Genomic DNA, 25,569 nt, shown 5'->3' with positions numbered 1-25,569 from the left:
AGGCCATAAATGGCTAATGCTTCTGGATAAACTTGTACCTTTGAAGTTCTTCTCGTGGATGGGCAGTTAGTTACATTTCACTCTTTCATGTTTGGTCACTCTGTCGTCTGTCCGCTCACTAGGCTAACTCCAACTTCTGTCCCAGAAGTTTACCCTCACCATCCTAATGTGGGATGAAGGCCTTCCCTTACTGTTTGTATTTTGCATATCCCATATGGAGTAAAAATGGCCATTTGTCTGTCTTCAGCACTATACTGGCTGGGCAGGGAGCTTCTTTCATTTTTATCCTCCTTGATACCTAGTACCACACTAACAATTCATTAAACTAAAGCAAACATATGCAAACATAGTTATTTAGAAGCAACTAGAGAGCATTTCTGTCTTCTTAATCTGTTACCAAAGCATAAATGAAGTCAATATTTGATTTTAATTCTTTGCCTGCTTTTCTGCACATAATATATGACCTAATCTCTAGAGTACTGAGCTATAAACAGCGGAGAAGGACAATATGCAGCCCACTCGCACTTGGTAAATAAGATGTTCAAACTCTCATAGCCCTACGGGGAAATAAATTGTTTGGACTTAGGATATGGTGATGTAAAGATGAAAAAGTCCCAAGATAAAATTCTATTTTCCTCCCAAACACAGATGCCTCTTTGTTAACTTGTCTTTCACCACCTGCTCACTGCTGCTTCAGTATCTCTCTCGTCCCTCCACTGTCCCCTGGATCATTCTTTGCCTCCACAGCCAGAAATAAACAAAACATCCCAGGAAGCACAGCCAGCTGTCTTTTCCTCGGGTTCTAAGTCCGTAAACAGGTATTCCCTGGACCTCTGCATTTAGTGGTCAATTTTCACATGGCTAGCTTGTCGTATTATCAAATTGAGGAAGGTCTTTTAAGTAGATCACCACCACAGTGGTATACTAGAACCGCTTAAGTTTTGTCTACCTTGTTTAGACTGCACATAAAAAAGAAGCTCTAGGCCGGGCATGGTGGCTCACGCCTGTAATCCCAGCACTGTGGGAGGCTGAGGCAGGCAGATCACTTGAGGTCAGGGGTTCAAGAGCAGCCTGGCCAACATGCTGAAACCCCATCTCTACTAAAAATACAAAAATTAGCCAGGTGTGGTGGTGCATGCCTGTAATCCCAGCTACTCGGGTGGCTGAGGCAGAAGAATCTCTTGAACCCAGGAGGCGGAGGCTGCAGTGAGCCAAGATTGTGCCACTGCACTCCAGTCTGGGTGACAGAGACTCTGTCTCCAAAAAAAAAAAGAAGCTCGATACCACTAATCATTGGGAAAATGCAAATGAAAACCATAATCAGATACCACTTCACGCCCATTAGGATGACTGTTTTCAAAATAACAGAATATAACAAGCGTTGGTGAGGATATGGAGAAATTGAGACCCTGTGCACTGCTGTTGGGAATGTAAAATGGCACAGCCTTTATGGAAAACCATATGGCAGTTTGTCAAATAATTCAGACAGAATTACTGTATGATCCAGCAACTCCACTTCTAGATATATACACAAAATTTACTTAAAAAGCAGGGACCCTAAGAGATATTCATACACCCATGTTCATAGCACCATTATTCACAATAGACAAAATGTGGAAACAACCTATACATTCATCAGTGGATGAATGGATAAACAAAATATGGCATATACATATAAAAGAATATATTTGTATATCCTCTTTGGAGAACTGTCAAGTCCTTTACTCATTTTTAAACTGCATTATTTGTTTTTATGTTGTGAGTTGCAGAGGGTTTTTTTGTTTGTTTTTGTTTTGAGACGGAGTGTCACTCTGTTGACAGGCTGGAGTGCAGTGGCATGATCTTGGCTCACTGCAACCCCCGCCACCTGGGTTCAAGCGATTCTCCTGCCTCAGCCTCCTGCATAGCTGGGATTACAGGCCCCCGCCACCGTGCCTGACTAATTTTTGAATCTTTAGTTGAGACAGGGTTTCACCATATTGGCCAGGATGGTCTCGATCTCCTGACCTCGTGATCCGCCCGCCTTGGCCTCCCAAAGTGTTGGGATTACAGGTGTGAGCCACTGCACCCAGCTAGGAGTTTTTAATGCATTCTGAATAATAATCCTTATCAGATATATGATTTGCAAATATTCCTTCCATTCTGTGGGTTAACTTTTCATTCAACGAAGTGAAAAATGACCTTTGACCACAAAAACATTACAGTGTCCTTCGATGCACAAAAGTTCTCAATTTTGTTGAAGACCAATTTGTATATTTTTTCTTTTGCTGCCTATTACCAATCCAAGGTCATGAAGTTTTCCCCTGTGCTTTTAAACAGTTTTATAGTTCTAGGTCTTACATTTAAGTCTTGGCTTCCTTGTCAAAAATCATTTGACCATATATTCAAAGTTTTATTTCTTGGCACCCTATTGTTTCACTGGTCTAAATGTCTGTCTGTATGCCTGTACCACACTGTTTTGATCACTATATTCAGTGTTTTAAGACTATGGTGCTATCTTTCTGCAAAAAACCTAGAAGAAAATGAGCACATCGTGTGTGTGTGTGTGTGTGTGTGTGTGTGTGTGTGTGTGTGTGTGTGTGTGTGTGTGTGTGACAGAGTCTCATTCTTTCGTCCAAGATGGAGTGCAGTGGCGCGATCTTGGCTCACTGCAACCTGTGCCTCCTGGGTTCAAGCGATTCTCAGCCTCAGCCTCCGGAGTAGCTGGGATTACAGTCATGCATCACCATGCCCGGCTATTTTTTTTTCTTTTGTATTTTTAGTAGAGACAGGGTTTCACCATGCTGGCAGGCTGTTCTCGTACTCCTGACCTCAGGTGACCCGTCCACCTCAGCCTCCCAAAGTGCTGGGATTACAGGTGTGAGCCACTGCACCTAACCAAGTACATCATTTTTATGGGTGAAAAGCACCATAGACAGATATTTATTATCTGAGAAAAAAGATAAGGAGTTATTATTGCATCAAAATTCAATACCTGCAAAGTAACCTGTAGTCTTAGTTTCTCTTACCAACTCTATTTTTAAGCAATTTAAATTGCTGTCAAATAATTTGAAACTGCATGTATAACATATAAAAATTAACTCAAAACATTCACAATTACAGGCATTTAAAATGAGTATCTTTACATTCCTTTGGAATTCACGATCTCAATTTTAATAATTGTCAACAATTTACCCACCTGATTTTAAAACATGCATTCTAACTTCATTAACTTTAACAAAATAATTTCAGAATGATCAGTTTGTAGTATGTCTTTAATCTCTTTATAAACCTCAGTTTCAACCTACTGAAAAACCACCAATTCTCACAGTGCTCCTGGAAGACAACTGAGTCTTTCCATTTTTTTTTTTTTTTTCAAACAACAGGAGACCAAGTTGCGACATAAAGCCTCAAATGAGCTAGGTACAGAGAAAATACAGAACTTCGCATTCCCAATTTTAGTTGTGTATCTTCTCAGATAATTAGCAATTAGGAAATTGTATCTATGAGAAAGAGTAATAGGAATGGGGTGATTTAGAGATGACCCTTTATGATCATCTTTAACTATATAAAGAATTTTGTATGGAGTATAGTCATTAGCCCATTCCGTAAAGCATGGAAAAAGGCTCATGTTTACCTTCAAAGCCCCATGGTACTCTTCTTTAGGAAGATCCGTTTTTCAGATAAGTCCTCCTCTTACCCCTACCTTTCAAAAACCTAAAACATGGTAAAAGTATTAAGCAAAAACCTCGCTGAGATGGCTTTATGATAGAGATTTTTTCTTTAAATGGGAGAACTAATGTTCAATAATTGTTTACTCTGTGTTTTGCAGTAAGGTGTATATAAATAATCTCATGCTATCTTCCTCATATGCTTGGAGTTATTATCATCACCTTACAGTTAAGGAACCTGAGACTCAGAAAAGACACATTTTGTCTCCAAACATTCAGTTAATAACCAGTAAAAATTCTTATAAAATTAAGAAAAACATCAACCCCTATTTCAATAGGAGAGGAATAAATACTAGTGTCAACCATGAAAGGAGCTTATTTTTATAATTCAACTTCAATCGTATTACAGATGTATCCCTAGCATTTGTTATGATTCCTTCCTCATGTCTATTTTTAGCTGTTCCCACCATATTCATTGGCAAGCAGATCCACAGTAAAATGCCACTCAAGCTGTCAGGGTAACATTCTTAATTTTTTTGTTATGTTTTTACTTTTAGTTACTGTAGTTCTAGCACTTTTTACTGGATGAGTCTTTATTTACATGGCCTAAGGTTTTCGTTTTAATAAGATGATATGGGAACAAATGTTCACCATTTTCCAAATCTCTAAGACATATTTAGAACAAAAATTTTCTGGCAATTCCTACAGTATTTAATGACATATTTGTGAACCTCTGTTTTTTATTTTAGGCTAACAAATAACTTGATAGTTTAACTTTTTTATTGATGTAAAATTTACATAGCAAAAAAATTTGAAGTGTGCATTTTAAAGTATACAATTCAGAGGCACTCAGTACCTTCAGTGTTATATAACCATCACCTCTACCTGGTTCTGAAACGTTTTCATCACTCCAAACAGAAACTCCATTTTGATACATTGGATAGTGTGACTTGTCTAACTTTGTTATTCTTTTTCAATGTTGTTTTGGCTATTTGGGCTCCTTTCCAATTCCATATGAATTTAGGATCAGGTTTTCCATTTCTGAAAAAAAGCTGTTGAGATCTTGATAGGGATTGCATTTAATTTGTAGATGGCTTTGGGAAACACTGACATCTTAATGACATTGAGTGTTCCAATCCATGAACATCGGATATCTTTCCATTTATTTAGGTCTTAATTTCATTTAGCAATATTTGGTATTTTTCATTGTTCAAGTATTATACACCTCTGTGGTTAAATTTATCAAGTATTTATTTTTATAATATTCTACCGTACATTTTTTCCTTAGTATCATTTTCAGAGTACTTACTGCTAGAGTATAACAATACAACTGATTCTTGTATGTTGACATTGTATCCTGCAACTTTGCTGAATTTTTTTATTAGCTCCATTAGTTTACAGATTCTTCAGGAGTTTTTATATATATGATCATGTTATTGGCAAACAGATAACTTTGCTCTTCTTTCCTGATTTGGATGCTTCATATTTCTTTTTCTTGCCAAACTGCTCTGGCTTAGACTCAAATATAATGTTGAATAGAAGTGGCAAGAGTGGGCATCTTTGTCTTTTTTCTGATCTTAATGGAAAAGCTTTCAGTCTTTCACCATTGAGTATGCTGTTAGCTATGGGTTTTCATAAATGCTTCTTATCGTATTGAGGAAATTCCTTTCCATTCCTAGTTTAATTATTTTAAATATTATAGCTGCTTCAAGGTCAGCCCTATTATAATAAGACCATTCATCTGCATTCTGAAGCAATTTAAACCTATTATCTTTATAATTTAAATCTTAGTTTATAGTATGGGTAGCCTAGATCATGTTATTATTATTCCTATAACCTAGAAATATGTAAACTCATGGAAATAGGTCCATGACAGTGTTCATATAACAACCTTCATATTTTTGGAAAAGGACAGAAGCCTACTTTAATAATACCTTCTTGATTATTCTGAACAATTATTTTTCTGTTTAATATGACATAAAGTGTTTTGTAGGATAAATGCTTTCATTACTGTGCAGATCCAGTTTTCTGTCAGAACTACCTACAAGTAATAAAAAATAAACACATGTAATTTATAAATAATTGTTCATTTAGCATCCTGATAATTTGGGAAGGGAGAGAAACTGCCCTATGCATCTCAAAGCAAGACACATTTGCAATTGTGGAACTGGGCTTTCCCAAATTATTAGCTAAGTTAGTAGTATTTTGCTTTCATTTGTCTCACCAAATTAGGCCATAGAAATCTAGCCTTTTTTTTTTTATTCTTGGTCATAGAAAAGTTAATAAAATTGAAATTTCTAAGTCTCCCCACAATAGTTGAGTTATAGAATATTCCAGATAGGCCAGAAAAAAGCATTTGGCTATTATATAGAACTCTGGCTCACTGAATACAGCTTTCAGTATATCATTCTTAGAACGATCACAGATTTAAAGTGGACAATTAGTAAAGTAGGTAATTTTTCAGAAAATAATTTGGGGAAAATAGAAAGTTGAAATGATTAAGCTGTCTTGACCAATTTTTGCAAGTGCTAATCTGGAGACTAATTTGGCCTAATTTTCTTCTCAGTCCTGACCCTTACCAGCTGAGACCACATGGGTAAGGCTTTCAACATCCTAGCTCTACAATAAGGGGTCTGACCCAGGTGACATAAAACCTATTCTAGATGCCAGGACAAAATTTGCACTAAGCATGTGGCCTTTGTTTATGTGGCCTATGTTTATAATTTAACACAAAAAAATTATTTGTGATGACTTAACAAAAGTAAACATAGTTAAGTTAGAATTACCAATCCGACTTTAGTGGGTAACTCTGGCTATATGTTTTACCTGTTACATCTTCTTTAAAGTATATCAAAATTAAAGCATGAAATGTTGAAAATAAAAAGCCATTGTCAGAAAACTCTATCAGTCAGAGTTCTCAGGGGATGTAATACTTTTATTTATTGAATTCAGAGGAAAACTGAGGAGACATTGAAAGATCTTTCAAAATAGTTAAGTATTTTCTGACTTTGAAGTCCCAGGAAGTATCATCACTATGAACAACGATTATGGTAAAACTAGCCAGGCTGTAGGTGATTTTATGTACTGTTATTGTAAATAGATGTACTGAATTGATTCTCCCACCTCCCCTGTTTTCTGCCTTTTTCTAAGCATGTGGAAAAATGTTTCCAGTTAGATGAGGGTTTTAGGCATTGAAAGTTTAAAAGTGACATGTCTATATCACAAAACACAATAGGCAGTTTCCCATGGTAATCTAGATAGTGTTTTTAAGATGACAGCTTGCCGCTGTGGCTCATTAGATTTAAACACAAATGGCCTTTGCCGCTTAACCTTAATGTCCTTCATTGTCAAATGAGGAAATTAGAGGAAATTTTTATTACTCTTCAAGGTTCCTGTCAGCTCTGAAATCCTATGTTTTTAAGAAGAATAGTTAAAAGCCAATGAACCACTCTTTCCGTTACCATTTGTTTGGAGATGCCTTCTTCAAAGGAAATAGTTTCTGAAAATAGATTCCCAGATCATTCAATATTTTTAGATCGTATTCCAAAGAAAGTATCAGAGAGAATCTAAAACCTGTATTATCATGTTCAATAATAACGTGTGCTGATGTATTTGGGAATATAAAAGAATATTTCCTTGAGCCTAATCTCTTACTACAGAATGTAAGGAGTAAAGACATCACACATTTAGAAGTATTTTATATTCTTCTTATAAGCCATCCAGATGCCAGGATTACTAGCTCTCTGAATTGCATACTTAAGGAAAATGTCTCAATCATACTTGAAGGCACCAGAAAACGTCTTTAATTAGAGTGCTAATAATGGTATTTTCTGCTGATATAGTACATTAAATCTAAGTGGTCCAAAGGACTCTACAAATTAATGTAGCCTAATAATATTCAGCAACTAGATTTCACACTGCACATGAAGGACTTTGGGAGGAGTGACATACTGTTGTCACTGAAGCCACAGAAATAAAACAGACACAAAATGCCATATGGCAATAGTAATATAGAAAATCCTTTTCTTTTGTCCTGAAAAATCCCAAAGGGTTTGGTAAATGTAAGTGAATATGGTAAACACAGCCTGCCTCTAGACTAGAACACAGAAGTGTGCCTTTGATCACACATGTTAGCATTACAGAACAGTTTGAGCAAGGGTTATGTTTACTTAAAACTGAAGCGAAGGATTCCTCAATGATAGAGATAAAGATCATGTTGGAATACTGATAATGCAGGACAGATGAGCCCCAAAATTGAGGCATAGCCCAAGAGGATTCTTGGCTTTGCCCAGGAGAGAATTCAAGGATGAGCCGGTGGTGTTAGACAGCAGCCTTTTATCGAACAGTACCATTCCTTATGGAGCAGGGCTAACTCAAAGGTAGTGCACCCAGTATGGGCTGTTGGCAACTGTATTTATAACCACTTATATTCCCTTTCAATTACATGCAAATTACGGAGTGGGTTAATGCAAATGGAGGGGTGGGTTATTTAGCACTTTCTAGAAAAGGGGTGATCCCTTCTGGGTTATTGCTATGGAAAGGGTGGTAACTTCCAGGTTGTTGCCATGACATTTGTGAACTGTCATGGCACTGGCGGGAGTGTTCTAGGCTAATAAGCATTGAGGGTAGCTAGGGATCACTTTCCTTGCCATCTGCTGGTTCCTGCTGGTTTCTAGTGTCTTCTTCACTTCATCTGGTAGGGACCGGGAAATACGCCCCGCCAGTCTCCTGCCTAAGAAATCATAGTTGACAAAAATAAGTACACAAATTAAACACGAAACAGCAGAAACATATTTCAATGAAATGTATGCACAATTTGAATGTTTTACATGTACTAAGTGCTCACTATGTACCAGGCACTGTGCAACTGCTTTGCAGATTATTTAATTTAATCCTTACAATATGTCTGTGAGGTGAGCCACATTATTATCCCCACTGTATAGATGCTCAGCAAGATAAGAAATCTTGCCCAAGGCTAAACAGATGATTGGCCACAAATATTGATAAGAAATGTATATATGTGTGTTTATATATCTATGTATGTATATGTATTGACTGGAGTGTAATCGTTTCTGCTATTGATATTAGAGATCTGTCTTGAAGTAATTTAATTTAAAAATGGATAAAGAAACAGGAATTCAAAATGGAAGCATTTTGTCATGATCTAGCATTGTAGTTGAATTTTAACCTATGAACCAAAAGAATGTTTTGAAAGAGAAGAAGGAAGGAAAGAAGAAAGGAGGTAGGGAGGGAGAGAGGAAGGAAGGGAGGGAGGGAAAGAAAGGAGAGAGAGCAAGAGGGTAGGAGATGAAGGATAGGGAACAGTCTGCTGAAACCTTGTTGAATCAAGGCAGTTATTTAATTAACGTCATAAGCCTGCTTTAAACAGGCCAGGTAGTCCAAGCCCTCACATATGAATAAAACCACAGTGTTCAAAGTGGCTCAATGCTTCAGGGCACTGGCTATGGCCTGGGTTTGGATACCCACAAATAGCACCCCACTCCATGTGGCTTTGCAGGAATGCCCCTCTGAAGATAGATCAGGCTTCTTACCCGTAAATTAGGAAAAATAATCTCTTCTTCTTGAAGTTGTGGGGATTAAGTGTATTAATAAACAAGGAGTTTAACAAATGGTAACCGGACTTAGATAATCATCATTCTTTTTCTTTGCTTTCCTACTGGAAGGGAGAAGAAATGATATTCTCTAAGGTTTGGTTGATTTCACTTATATGTGGGAGCAGTAACGAGACCAGAGTAGTAGAGGGGAAAGAACTTCACAGTTGAAAAGCTCATGGTAACAGTTCTGCCATCATTATTTCCTTCAATGTCTGATCTGAAAAACTGGCTGGGAGCTGTGAATCCTTCAAATGCGGGATTTTTATACAGTGGCCCTGGGGCCTATTTGCCTAGGATGTGCGGGATAAAGATACTGCCTCCTTTGCACCCAGCGATGAACGTGGCTGTCCAAATAACACACAAGCTTCACACACCACACACATAAACACACACAACACAGATACCTCACACATCACACACACCTCACACAATGTATATAGCTTGCACACTACACACAACACACCCCAACCACACACCACACACACCATACACACCTGCTTCACACACAAACAACACACACACACCTCACACACACCACATGCAACACATGTACCTCACACACTACACAACATACCCCAACCACACACCACACACACACACACCATATACAGGACACATGCCTCACACACCTCACATTCACAGAACTCACAGATGCCACACATAACACACATACCTCATACACCATACACAACACACATACTTTATACATTACACACACCACACACATTACAAAATCCAACTACACACCAGAAAACACATGCACCTTACAAACTACACAACACACACACTACACAACACACACACTGCACCAACACACACACTACACACAACACACACACTGCACACAACACATACACAATCCTGACGGATAAGAGTGGGAAAAAAGACATTCGTAAAAAGCAGAAGGCTAAAAGCCAGCACCATGTAATCCAAGCACTTTGGGAGGCCGAGGCAGGAGGATCCCTTGAGCTTAGGAATTTGAGACCAATCTGGGCAACATAGTGAGACTCTGTCTCTACAAAATTTTTTTTTAAAAATTAGCCAGCTGTGGTGGCATGCACCTGTGGTCCCAGCTACTGGGAAGTCTGAGGCAGGAGGATCACTTGAGCCCAAAAGGATGAGGCTGCAGCGAGCTATGATTGTGCCACTGCACTCCAGCCTGAGCAAAGAGCAAGACTGTGTCTCAAAAAAAAAAAAGTAGAAGGCTAATATTCTTAACAATTTTTTCCCACATGTAATATACAGAGGCAGATACCAAATAATTACAAATAGAAAATACTCATTTTGTGTGGCACATATACACCATGGAATACTATGCAGCCATAAAAAATGATGAGTTCATGTCCTTTGTAGGGACATGGATGAAGCTGGAAACCATCATTCTCAGCAAACTATTGCAAGGACGAAAAACCAAACACCGCATGTTCTCACTCATAGGTGGGAATTGAACAATGAGAACATGTGGACACAGGAAGGGGAACATCACACACCGCGGCCTGTTGTGGGGTGGGGGAAGGGGGGAGGGATAGCATTAGGAGATATACCTAATGTTAAATGACAAGTTAATGGGTGCAGCACACCAACATGGCACATGTATACACATGTAACAAACCTGTACGTTGTGCACATGTACCCTAGAACTTAAAGTATAATAAAAATATATATATAAAAGAAAATATTCATTTTGATTAAGATATTATCACAGGAGCCCTATATTCAGGTCATAAAATATTGCATTTGTATCTTCTTGCTGTCGAACAAATTCAACTCTGACATTAGTGCCATTTAAACAAAACACACCAAAAGAAAAAGCCCTGAATAGATCTAAAATGAAACCTTGTCACCAAATGTCTGACTTCCTTGTCCATCTTAGAAATACTGTTCTCCTAATCCCTTTGGCTGGAATCTTCCATGCTGTCATTCTTCTCTTCTGTCTCTCCATCCAATCAGATAGGAAATTCTATTAATTTTCCCTTGCATATATCTTTCCAAGAAATTCTATTTTTTTCTCTTCTCACTGTCATCATCCTAGTCAACAACATAAAATCTGGATTTCTCACTTTACATCTGGAAACCTCTGTAGTGTGGTGGCCTGGAGGCCTCTTTATCCACATCTGAACACTGACAGCAGATTTGTTCAAAACAACAACAACAACAAAACACTGCTTGTGCTGATAAGTCTGATCAAGTCTTGACAAGTCTCTGATATGTAGAAAACTTTCTAACAAGTTCTGCCTGCTGGGAGTCTCAGCCTGTCTTGCCCCTAGTGGAAGTTCTTCTTGCCATTACCATTTCTCCCCAAACTCCTGTGTTCTCTCACTTTAGAAACTTAACTCAATTTCCTCTCTGTTTTTTTCTAGCATTATATCTGCCATATAGTAGTGATATATAGCTGTATATTTACATATCTATATGCATATATATGCATATGTTTGTATATGAATGAATGAGCTCATTCTTCAAATTATCCATAAAGAAAAAGTCTTTGGCTTTTTCCTCAATTTACAAAAGCAAACTCTACACAGAGTCACTTTGCATATCTAAGTGTTCATGCTTTAACTTAATAAATGTGAATCTGATGGGGGAATGATGACTTAAAAATGTCTTAGCAAGTCAATTTTATTTTCCTCATTGCCTTAATAAATCATTCTATTAGTCCATTCTTACGCTGCTAATAAAGACATACCTGAGACTGGGTAATATATATAAAAAAAGTTTTAATTGACTCAGTTTTTCATGGCTGGGGAGGTCTCAGGAAACTTACAATCATGGCAGAAGGGGAAGCATACAAGCCCTTCTTTACATGGCAGCAGCAAGGAGAAGTGCTGAGCAAAAGGGGGAAAATCCCCTTATAAAACAATCAGATCTCATGAGAACTCACTCACTATCACAAGAACAGCATCAGGGTAACCACTCCCATGACTAAATTACCTCCCACCAGGTCCCTCCCAAACACATGGGGATTATAGGAACTACTCCAGATGAGATTTGGGTGGGGACACAGCCAAACCACTATTAATCATATTCTGTTTTTCAGGGAATTTTACAAGAGGATGGCTTGTATATGTATAGATGCATATAATTTAAATGTGTTACTAATGTAGGACTTTAGAACTACTCATTATTATATTTTTTGTGATAGTAAAAGCGAAGGAAACAAGTGATCAAAAATTCTAGCAAAAAAGAACAAATTGAACCTTATGGAGGACATTTGGTGGGGTCCCCGAAGACTTCAGAAATCTTTCTGTTACTACCTTGTATGTACACATGTTTGGTTCAGGGGTAAAAGTCCTTAAAATAAATTGTTATGGACTGAATGTATCTCCCTAAAATTAATATGTTGAAATTCTAATTCCCAATGTGATGACATTAAGAGGTGGGGCCTTTGGGAGACGATTAGGTCATGAGGGTGGAGCCCTCATAATGAGATTAGTGCCCTCATAAGAAGATACAGGAACAATACTTGTACAACTATAGCAATCCTTTAGTTTTTCAAGGACAATTTTTAAGATTATTTAATCCTATTTTGGGCATCTCTTATCAATTTGGAAGCAAACTTTTTTTTTTTTGACAGGATCTCATCTCGTTCTGTCGCCCAGGCTGGGGTGCAGTGGCATGATCTCAGCTCACTGCAGCCTCAACCTTCCAGGGCTCAATTAATCCTCCTGCCTCAGCCTCCCAAGTAGCTGGGACTACAGATGCTTGTCACCACACCTGTCTAATTTTTTATTTTTTTGTAAAGATGAGGTCTCACTATGTTGCCTAGGCAGGTCTTGAACTCCTGGGCTCAAGCAATCCACCCGCCTCAGCCTCCCAAAGTGTTGGGATTATAGGCATGAGTCACTCTGCCCAGTGCAAACTTTATAAAAATTCATATTATTATCTCAGGTAAATTACCCATCTTATAACTTAATAGGTAATCTAGTGAAAATTATCCCAAAGCTACTCTTTTTACATAATTTGTTCATTTAAATGAACAAAATCATTTAACTTTTATTTTAAAATCTTCTCAAAAATAGTTCTATATCTTGCCAAAAATAAGGATTAGAAATACACGTGAAAAATTTCCCCTACCCTGGCCCCACCATGAGCCAACAGCAGAAAGCTTTAAAAGTAGCACATCAAAAACAGCATTATGAGAAATTTAATTATTCCCATTTCCTTGGTATTATACAATGTAAGAATACATTGTAGCCTCAAAAAGTAAGGATTTTTAAACAGAGTAAATGAATATGACATTGTTTAAAACGTGTTATAGATAATTCTGTACTGCCCACTTCGACAAGCTTTTGTTAACTTTGTGTTGCTACCCTCATTAAACATAGTATTAAATTGCAAATGAATCAGAACACAAACAAGCAAGTATTATGGGGAATTAATCTTTTTTTGAAGTCTTGCAGAACAGGGGGTTTTGAGGGAATAATGGCAATTTTCAATAATTTTTCACTTGAAAATTATTCTTTAAATTCTTCTTACCATGATGGGCTGTTTTTTCACAAATGACCTTTGCTACATTTATTTCAATACATTGGCAGTTGATGATGTAGATGATGTAGGTTGTAAAGTTCCTTAAAGTAATAAAATGGTCCAAGTATAATGCTTGAGTAAGGAATGTTTATGGGGTTCAAAGATGATAAAACTCCATGCGGCTGTTGTGAAGATTAAGTGGAACAATCCCATCAAAGATTAAGGTTGCTTTGAAATAGTGAGCCCTCAGCAAAGGTTACTTACTAACAGTATGATTTTAGTCATTATTACTAAAGTTACGTCTGGATTTTTTTTAAGCTCTAGGCAACCTTGACTTAAGTAAATTTCTTATTTTTCATCTTAACGAATATAACCTACATCAGTATCATTCATTCTATAACATATTTCAACATTTCAAATAGAAATTGTGGATTATACACACAAAAAACATTTAAACATAAAAGCATTTCATTTTAAAGTGATCTTAGTATTATGGTTGTTTTCTTTATGGAATTTTTAAACCAAGTCCTCCAAACCCATTGGGACTCTAAATTAAGCTGAGTTGTGAATGAGGTAACTATTAGACAGAATTACTATCTTGACATAACACAGTATGCCAACGGGCCTCAGAGTTATGCGTTTTTAGTCTTTTAATTGAAAAACAGCATATGCATGGGAAAATATATAAATTATGTGTGTATAGCTCGATGCATTTTCACATAACGAACACACATATGTATAACCAGTACTTATTAAGAAATAAAACTTTATTAGCACCTTACAAAACTCCCTCAGTCTCCCTGCTTATCACTAACCACCATCAGAGAAAACCACTGTCATAACTTTTAACGCTATTAGCTTTTCTATTTTGGAATATACCATAGTAGGTAGTCTTTGGCATACGGTTCCTTTCACTCAATGTTATGTTGGGAAGATTCATTCAGATTGTTGTGTACTGATGGGTATGATTCAGAAAGAATGGTGGCGTGTATAAAATATGAGGGAAATGGAAAAATTCCTGATCAATGTCTTTGAACAGGAAGAAGGTATAAGGTCTAATACATAAGCACTGGCTTTATTAGTTCATCTACCTTAACAGGATCAAGATTTATCTTTGTTTGCCTAAACTAGCACAACGCTTTGCTAAAATGGATGTTCATTCCACATGTGTATTTTATTTTCCTTTGTTGTGTGTAGTTGCAGTTTGTTCATTCTACTTTCTGTATAATACTCCATAGTGTGAAGATGTGACAATTTATCTGCCCACTCTATGTCAATGAATATTTTGGTTATTTTGCATTTGGGACAATTGTGAAGAGTATGCCTGTGACCATTCTTGTTTTTTGGTAAACATATGGATACATTTCTGTGGACATAAGCCCATGAGAGCAATTTATTTAGTTATTAAGTATGACGTTCAGCTTTCGTGGATACTGTAAAACAGTTTTCCAAAGTGAATGTGCCTAGTTATAGTCCCCAAAACAGGGAGAGTTCTTACTGCTTCACATCCTTTCCAACACTTGGTATCATCAGTCTTTTTATTTCTAGCCATTGTGCAGGATGTACATTGTCAAGAACTAAAAAGGGTCTGAGATTCTTATACTAAAATCAGGCTAATTAACTTACCACAACTTTATGGAGCCTGGAAGAAGACTTGATATTCTTGGGTCAGAGATGAAGGATAGCTGATTACTTCACAGCAATAACAGTAACTAGAGTGTCAACACTTCTGCACTGGCTCCCCAAGCCCTAGGGACCACAAGGCAAAGCAAAGACAGCCAGATGGCACCTGCAGGAGCAGTGGGTTGTATTACATGTGAGAAATCCTGAGTTTAGTGAACCTGAATCTTTTATAGCGGGCAGTAAGCATGCCTGCTTGCTCCACACAGAGACACCATTTTCATTGTCTAAGGTTGTCCATGATACAGATGTTTTTGAGAAGGCAATCTACAACAAAAAACAGACTCTCAAAGCATGTCTTGTAAGACATGCAGAAGCATGAAAGACGTATGGAGAATTCTCTCTCAACGGTGGTGGAAGCACATTATGGTTTTAATTTGCATCTTGCTGATAACTAATGAAGATGAGTGCCTTTTCATGTCTATTGGGCATTTGAATACCCTTTTTTAAGGAGTGCCTGTTCAAGTGTCTTGGCCTGTGTTTCTATTGGTTTCTCTGGTGGTGGTGGTGGTTTTTCTCATTTATTTGTGAGAATTCTGTATATGTTCTGAATACTAGTGCTTTGTCTCATATGTTTTGCAAATATCTTCCCCTCATCCTGTGGCTGACCTTTTCATTATCTTAATATGCCATTTGACAAAGACATTTTCAATTTTGGTACTGGCCCAAAAATAGACAAATAAAACAATGGAAAAAATGGAGTCCAGAAACAGAGACCTCACTGTCTTAGTCCATTAGAGATGCTAGAAAAATACCTTATACTGAGTAATTTATGAATGACAGAAATTTATTTCTCACAGTTCTAGGGGTCAGGAAGTCCCAAGATCAAGGCATCAGCAGATTTGGTGTCTGGGGAAGGCCTGCTCCTTATAGATAGTGGTTCTGTGTGTTCTCACATGGTGAAAGGGCAGAGAGGGCCAGAAATTTCCATTCTCTTCTAAGGGCACTAATCCCATTTATGAGTGTGGAGCCCTCATAACTTAACTACTTCTCAAAGGCCTGCCTCTTAATATTACTATGATTGGGATTAGGTTTCAACATGAGTTTAGGAGAGATGCAATGAGACTGCAGCACTCACATTTGCATGATTATCTGATTTTCTGACAACGTTGAGTGGGAAAAGTCCTCAACTTTTAAATAAATGGTTTGGGTTAATGGGATAGGCGTGAAAAAATAAATACGGAAAAAAATTAATCTTGATTCCTACTCTCACACCATAATACAATCCTTGATAGACTATAGAGATAAATATAAAAGGTTAAACAATAAAACTTTTAGACTAAAATAGGAAAATATCTTTATGACTTTAAGGTGGGTAAAATTATATTAAATGGACCTCTATATGTTAACCATAAAGAAAATTTGATAAATTTGACTACATTAAAAAGTTACAGCCAGGAAGCAGTGGCTCACTCCTGTAACCCCAGCACTTTGGGAGGCTGGGGTGGGTGGATCAATGGAGGTCAGGAGTTTGAGACCAGCCTGGCCAACATGGTGAAACCCCATCTCTACGAAAAATACAAAAAATTAGCCAGACATGGTGGCAGGTGCCTGTAATTCCAGCTACTTGGAAGACTGAGGCAGGAGAACCGCTTGAACCCAAGAGGCAGAGGTTACAGTGAGCCAAGATTACGCAACTGCACTCCAGCCTGGGTGAGAGAGCAAGACTCCCATCTCAAAAAAAAAAAAAAAAGTTACAAATTGGAATTATTAAACTGAGTCTCATATATGCCAAAAGTTCAAAGAAAATGCATTCTTACTGATACATTTTAAAAATATTTTTCTCTCCAGGCCCCTTTCCAATACTATAGGAGACTTAGGTTCTAATAGAACAAATCATGTGTAAGAAGCAGCTTGAAACCTCAGAATGTAACCACAAAACCACAACAGCTTAGAAGGTAGGGTATTCTAATAATGAAGACTTGATGTATGTACCTTGCTAATGGGAGAGAAAACCTAGATAATTTGTCATGAATGGATTCAGTATTTTTTGTTGCCACAATGATCACACAAATAAATACATCTACTAATTTGTCAATGCAGTTAATGCACACATTACATCTTTTAATCAAGCTTTCTGTTGCAAAAAACACCTCACAAAAGTTAAATGGTGTTTATTTTGAGGACACCAGCTGGAAAAAGAAAGACCTGAACACCATCAGACATCAACCCTGCTTAGTGATTAGCAGAGATGGGTATTCTGTGAACCCAAGAAAGCCTAAGCTTCAGACCTATGACTGGCTTGGATCTTTAACAAGAATCTGGGAGAGCCTCCAGCGATTTTATATTTGTAATTGTATACTCTTTTTCTTATACAAGACCCTTAGAATTGTGTAAACTTATGGCCCTGGATACCTGGGTCTGCCCTTTGTTGCCAATTAATCCTTTCATTTCCACAGTAAGGCTTCTCTTTCTGCCTACAAACTGATGTGTGATGATTACCCAAATTTTCTGCTTTCTGGTGAACTCAGTCCCCATGGCCTATGATCTTGCTTTCATGATGAAAAGTCAGATTCTCTCCTGTTAGCAACTGTATAATTCTTTCAATGTTTCCCAGTTAAAACACAAGAGTAAAATGGGGATTGGCTCAGCTTGTCCTTTTCTACTAGACTACATCATAAATCACTGAACAACCTATGAAATGATTGCTCTTGTGTCAGATGTCTAGCACAGACACAGGAGGGCCCCACGGGGCACACTGCCACCATCTACTCCTTCAGCAGGGGCTCTGACCACCATCTGTTATACTCACATCTCTCATTCAACAGAGAATCTCAGTTTTTGATTGAAAGTCCAGAGACTAAAGTATAGGATGTGCAGACTTCATTGCGAAAATTAGGTAAGTCTATGTCAAGATTCTGTAACTTTTAAGTATGGAATAGAAAGTTCCAGATCCATAGAAATTTGGCATCAGCTTGTGCTCTCTGGGCTTACTGTTGGTCTCAGAGGTCCTGACTTAGGGAGACCTTAAAATAGTCCCAGATCAGCTCTTCTCTGGAATATCACTGCTCACCCTGTATTCCTGAGATGGAGGGGTGGGGGTATCACAGATTTTCCCAGAGCAATCAGATTTCCAGCGTGTGCCACTCATTAGGGGACCCATAGACTTCGAAAAGCAAACACATTTGTGATGAGTGAGACACACCCAATTATTACTTAATTATTCTTTAGGTAGTTTAGGGATGGTTTGATTTGCTTCATTAGTAGAGATTTAGGTCAGAAAAACAATAGATAATGAAGAGAATTATTATTATTAATTATTATTATTTTGAGACGGTTGCAAGCTCCGCCTCCTGGGTTCATGCCATTCTCCTGCCTCAGCCTCCCAAGAAGATATTCAACTATTAAATTACTAGAAAATGTCAGGAAGGGGAAGTTGGAGTGCCTGTCTATACTGGGTCAGTTCTCACCAGTGTTTAGAACAGGCCATGTAGACATGGGACAGAAAGAGAACTGATTTAGCAACACAACGTACATTAAAGTCATATAAGAAAAATAAAATTTGTCCCACAGAATAAATCAGCCTCCCTGTTTATAGGTAGAGAGACAGTTGGGTACATCAGGACAGAGCCAAAGAGGTCAAAACACTGTTGCATCCGAATAGAGGAAGGGAAAGTGGGCAGGAAAACAGTCAAACAGTCCCTCTTTACTAGAGATGAAGCTGCAGGGGAGAGGGGACTTGGTTGATTCACGATGAGGTTACCCCGAACACTGCCGGGCGACATATCAGGGAGGGACAGGGAACATAGCATTTCCCTAACTGCTTGGCTTCCATTTGTCAAATAATTGAATCATAAAGTTTTATGAAGTTTTGCAGGTTGTGTGATACAAGGAAAATAAACTTTCCTCTATCTCTTTCCTGTTTTTTTTTGTTTGTTTTTTTTTGAGATGGAGTCTTGCTCTGTTGCCCAGGCTGGAGTGCAGTGTAGCAAGATCTTGGCTCACTGCAACCTCTGCTTCCTGGGTTCAACTGATTCTCCTGCCTCAGCCTCCTGAGTGGCTGAGAGTACAGGAGTGTGCCACCATGCCTGGCTAATTTTTATATGTTTAGTAGAGATGGGGTTTCACTATGTTGGCCAGGCTGGTCTCTAACTCCTGACCTCCAGTGATCCACCCACCTCGGCCTCCCATAGCGGTGGGATTATAGGCATGAGCCACCGTGCGTGGCCTCCTCTCTATTTCTTTCTCCCTCTACTCTCCCTCTCCTCTCTCTTCACCTCTCCCTGCATCTTTCGCTCTCTCCCCTCTCTCCCCACCTCCTTTTGTCCCCATCTCCTCTTGCTCCCCCACTCCTCGTGCTCCCCCCCTTGCTGCCCCCATCCTCTTGCTCTCTTTCTTCTTGATCTCCCTCTTCTCTTTCTTCCTCTCCTCTCTCTTCTCTCTTCCCTCTCTCTTTGCTCCCCCAATTCCCCATACTGCAGTCTTTTTGCTCTTCTTATGAGACTGTTCACTGAACAACTGGAATGAGCTATATAGCACAACATGGTCCAGATAGAAGAGAGAAGGAATGGAAGAGAGCATGCTTTCCTTTCTTCTCTACATTAATGAAAGAGCAAACCGGTGGGTGCAGTGGCTCACGCCTGTAATCCCAGCACTTTGGGAGGCCGAGGCAGGCAGATCATGAGGTCAGGAGATCGAGACCATCCTGACTAACACGGTGAAAACTTGTCTCTATTAAAAATACAAAAAATTAGCTGGGTGTGGTGGCAGGCACCTGTAGTCGCAGCTACTCGGGAGGCTGAGGCAGGAGAACGGCTTGAATCTGGGAGGTGGAGCCTGCAGTGAGCCAAGATGGTGCCACAGCACTCCAGCCTGGGCGACAGAGCGTGACTCCGTCTCAGAAAAAAAAAAAAAAACCATAAAGAAAGAAACAAAGAAAGAGCAAACCATTAAATATATACTCATTGAACATCTGTAATGGACAAAGTATTGTGCTAGTTCAGGAAAACAAAGATAAATCTTGATCCTGTTAAAACAGATGAACTAATAAAGCCAGTGCTTATGCATTAGAACTTATACCCTCTCACCTGCTCAAAGACATGGATCTAGCGATTTTCCCATTTCTTCCCTATTTCATCCATCCACACCACTCCTTCTGAATCATTCCCACAAACACACAGAGGTATTTTCATCTTAAAACCAACAAGGCAACAAACAAACCAACAATTCCCTCCCAACCCACTTCCTCCGACCTGTTTCCTACTCACTTCTCTGATCCCCTTACAAAACTCCTTAAAAGGGCTGTTTATATTGTTTCTAGTTTCTCCCCACTTCTCTCTTAAACCCATTTTAAGCAGGCCTCCTCTCCCCACATTCTACAGAAATTATTGTGTCTTAACCCACATCTTACGATCACTTGACTTGACTTCCAGGCACCATACTCTCTTGGGTTTCCTCATACCCTGCTGGGGGCTCCTCAGCCTCCTTTGCTGAATCTCCCTTGTGTACTGACCAGCTAATGGTGGAGGGTGTCAGGGCTGTCTTTGGTCCCCTTCCCTTTTCCATTTACATTCACTCCCATGATCTTTTCACTCAGTCACATGGCTTTAAATACCATCTACGTACTAATGGTCCCCACATTTTCACCTCCAGCTCAGACTTCTTGCTCATGCTCCAAATCAAAATACCCAAATGTCTACTTAGATGTAGAGGAGACATCTCTAACTCATTATGCCCAAAAATAAGGCGCTGATATTCTCAAACTTACTTCATCTGAAGTCTTTCCTAAGTCAGTAAATAGAAAGTCCTTTTCAGTTGCTCAAGCCAAACAATTCAAGAGTCATCTTGACTCCTCTTTCTTAAAATCGTTTTCATAATACCATCAACATATACTTAGAATCTGACCATTTTTGCCATCTGAATTCCTACTACCCTGGACTTAGCAACCACCCTTTCATCTGAATAACTACAATAGACTCCTACCAAGTTCCCCTGCATATTATCCTTGTACACTTAGAATCAACTCTCAACATAGAGAGAAGTCAAGAACTGAATGACTTTGCCTTCTATCATCTTTTTTTGTTTTACTTTTCTGCTTAGATAATGGACTCTGTTGAAACAGCAGAGTTCCCTGATCCACCTCACCTGACGTGTGACAGGGGTGTGGCTTGTCTCTTCGGTCACTGCCACTGCTCAAACCCCTGAGGGAAGGGGGCGCACACAGGTGGATGAATGCAGGAGCCCAAGTGGGTATGTGTTACAGTGTGCCCTTTTAGCCCTGCCGTCCACAGATGGCTTGAGTGTTAACCAGCTCATTGGACTCTCTGCCCTTCTGCAAGGGCAGAGGGCCAGTGTGACAGCTTGCTGTATCTCAAGCTCTTGTTCAGCATCCTGGAAGAATCGGGTCACAGACTTGAAGGATGAATGTGGGGGTTTTATCAAGTGGTGGAGGTGGCTGTCAGTGGATGGATGGGGAGCCTGAAGGAGGGATGGAGTGGGAAAATGATCTTTCCCTGGAGCCTTGCCGTCCAGCAGCCGATTCCACTCTGATCACCCCCAGCTGAACTCCTCTCGGTGTTTAGACATTGCTCCTTCTTTCTCTGCCACATCATTCACCCATTCATCTACTTATCTCATCTTGTCTGCTCCTCTGCTTCTGGAACCTGGGGTTTGGGGTTTATGTGGGTGCAAGACAGGGAGCATGGTGGGCCAAAAGGCAACTTTTTGGGTGTGAAAACAGGCATGCCTGTCCCCATTTAGGACCATGGGTCTCCAGGCTTGAGGGCATGGCCTTGGATGGGGAACTGCCCTCTTCCACCCAGTATTTCCCTGTCTCCTGTCCATATCATTGGTTGATAAGGTTGTAACTATAACTCCTGAATTGAACAAGCACAAAGAGGCCAACATTACTGCACAAGATAAAGGAAGGAAGATATTCAGAAAGAGAGATACAAGAGGGTAGGTGAAGTGATAGTAGGGTGACAGTAGGGACAGAGTCAAGGAAAGGAAGAGGGAGAAGCTGGGAAGATCTTGAGCTGCAATGAAGGCTGTGATTTTAGACAGAAAATATTTCTCTGAGCTATGCAGTGGTTTCTTTTTCTTTCTTCTTCTTATTTTATTATATATTTTTTAAGACAGAGTCTTGCTCTGTCACCCAAGCTGGAGTGCAGTGGTGCTCACGCCTGGCTAATTTTTGTATTTTTAGTAGAGATGGGGTTTCATCACGTTGGCCAGGCTGGTCTCAAACTCCTGACTGCAAGTGATCCACCCACCTAGGCCTTCCAAAGTGCTGGGATTTTTCTTTACCAGAAAACTTCAGTAAAACACAAAATTGTAGCCAGTGCATTTTGGAATCAATTTGTGTTGGTTTTCAATGAAACACTCAGCTGAGACTGGTCTCGAGGCAACTCAGTATAGTATTTGGTTGTACTGGAGAATGACAAAGGCTTTGAAGCAATTAAAGTACAGGTATGTAGAGGACACAGCATTGGCAGATAAGGCTAGAAAATATACTATAGCCAGGGGTAAAGAGTTGGGTATGAAAGCTAAGGGATTTGAACTACATCTTACAGACAATAAAGAGACATTTCACGTTAAGAAGGGAATCAACAACAAGATCTATGCTGAATTTGATGAGAAATTGGAAATAGTCTGGTGGAGGAAATTAAAAAGGCAATTTTTCCAGTCGTAAAGAAGGAGAGATGGTGAAAGTTCTAAACTAGGCAAGAATAAAAGATAGGTAAGAAAAGCTGTGTTTGGGCTAGGCGCGGTGGCTCATGCCTGTAATCCTAGCACTTTGGGAGGCTGAGGTGGGCCGATTGCCTGAGCTCAGGAGTTCGAGACCAGCCTGGGCAACAAGGAGAAACCCTGTCTCTACTAAAATACAAAAAATTAGCTGGGTGTGGCAGCTATGTGGGAGGCTGAGGCAGAAGAGTCTCTTGAACCCTGGAGGTGGAAGTGCAGCAAGCCGAGATCACGCCACTGCACTCCAACCTGAGTGAAAGAACAAGACTCTGTCTCCAAAAAAAAAAGAAAGAAAGAAAAGAAAGAAAGAAAAGCTGTATTTGACACGCGCATGTCTCTGTCACTCTTGTTACTACTGAATTTCACCCAATAAGCATTCCTACAGAGAAATAAGAGTTGATGTAGAACTGGAGGTAACAGCCAAGCTGATTTCAAAGATCAGGCTCAGAATGACTCCAAGGTTATTAAGCTAGAGGTTTGGAGTAGATAAAGACACCACTGACCAAGAAAATGAGCCCAGGAAGAACCGGGTAGCAGCTGAGAGAGGGGGTAAAAATCATGTGGTCAGATTTTTAAACGTTGAGTTTGAACATCCTATTGGACATTCAAAGGCCATGCCCAAAGAGCTATCTGACTACCAATCTTCAAGCTCGGAGGGGCTGGAAATAGAGATTTGGGTGCCATGAGCAGAAGTGTGAGCACTGAAGCTGTGAGTATGGATGTGATCATCTAGGGATAATGAGGAAAACAAGAGATGCAAGAGCAGACTGAAGAGGGATGGACAGAGAAAGAGAAGGCCTTGAAAAGATGGACACAACCAAAATGGACTCCAAAAAGCATGGACTGCAATGCTTTTCTGTATATGTAAAAACCAAGGGCTATTTAGGAGCTAGAAACTAAGAGAAGTTTCAAGATCACTTCTCTTTCCCTCTTGCCTATCCCTACCGCCCCCTGCAACACACACACACACACACACACACACACACACACACACATGCACACATTCACCTTCTTTTATGGTAAAATGAGATCCCAAGTCATCAAAGTACTAAAAGCTGCAAAAGAACACTCCCCACTTAGCCTGCTCCATCACACCCTCTTGACATTTCTGCTAATTCTAGAGTGTCAGATCCTTAGTAGGGATGAGGAAACAAAAACAGCAATGAAAACTGCACAGTGGCTCATGCCTGTGATCCCAGCCCTTTGGGAGGCCGAGGCAGGCAGATCACGAGATCAAGAGATCAAAACCGTCCTGGCCAACATGGTAAAACCTTGTCTCTACTAAAAATACAAAATACAAAATACACAAATTAGCTGGGCGTAGTGGCACGTGCCTGTAGTCCCAGCTACTCAGGAGGCTGAGATGGGAGAATCACTTGAACCCAGGAGGGAGAGGTTGCAGTGAGCAGAGATTGCGCCACGGCACTCCAGCTGGTGACAGAGTGAGACTCCGTCTCAAAAAAACAAAACAAAACAAAACAAAACCAAGGGGTATTGCACTAAGACTTTACATCCACTCCTCTTAACAGTTCTATGTGGGTTTTAACATTTCCATGAAGTATATCAAAACTGAGGCTCAAAACTTGCTGTCCGAAGGTCAGAGCCTTTTAGCAAGTGACAAAGCTAGGATCTGACTCTGAACAGCCCGTCTACCTCAGTTCCTACCTTATATTCAACCTCAGTGACATGCCACTTTGTCAGTATTTAATCGGATGAAAAAGATTAAGAATTTCCCTTCCTATCTTTTTGTAAGAAAGTTAGAAGATCTCAGATAAAATTTAAAGATTCACAGTGATGGAAAGCAATGCTGGTGATTAAGAATAAACCTGCGTATAATAAAAGAGACATTAAAATATGAGTAGATTGATGATGGGGCCATAGTAATATAAACAAGCCCAAGTGTTGGAACCTATTTATTTATTTTATTAAAAACATAGAAAGAGAAACATATGAAAAGCACTCAAAGAAAAAAAAAGCTGGTCTTCATTCCTATCCTGTAGATAATTTCGGGCCACATTGCTTCATCTCTCCCCTTTGTCAAACTCCTAATCCAGATAAATGCTAAGTCATTTTCACTTATCAGAGAATGTCAAAGTACCTGCCCTTGAGCCCTCACTAGGTGTCCAAAAAAGGCTCCCATTTCCCATGTTATGCTGGCTATTTCTGATGGAGGAATCTTCAGATACGTTCCTCATCGGTCCCATGATTGAAGTCTGTTTTTAGATGGACATTTTCTAGTTTAAATAAATTAAGAGCAATTTAACTTCATCTGCTATTAGAGATCTGAGATAATTCTGCAGCACGCAAACTGAACATTTATTTTCTATAGTAAGGGAGATGATAAATGGATGTCTTAAGGGACACAACAGAACATTTTAGAACTCAGAGAACTAGTTAAGAGTGTTAAGAAGGCACATTGATATCTTTTTTCATTAAGCTGGAAGTTACTGAGTTTTTCACTTAAGAAAATTCCA

This window comes from Pan paniscus, chromosome 8 (assembly GCF_029289425.2).
Source record: "Pan paniscus chromosome 8, NHGRI_mPanPan1-v2.0_pri, whole genome shotgun sequence".
Classification (NCBI taxonomy): domain Eukaryota; kingdom Metazoa; phylum Chordata; class Mammalia; order Primates; family Hominidae; genus Pan; species Pan paniscus.
The sequence above is the reverse complement of the archived record's forward strand: the minus strand, read 5'-3'. Positions refer to the sequence as shown.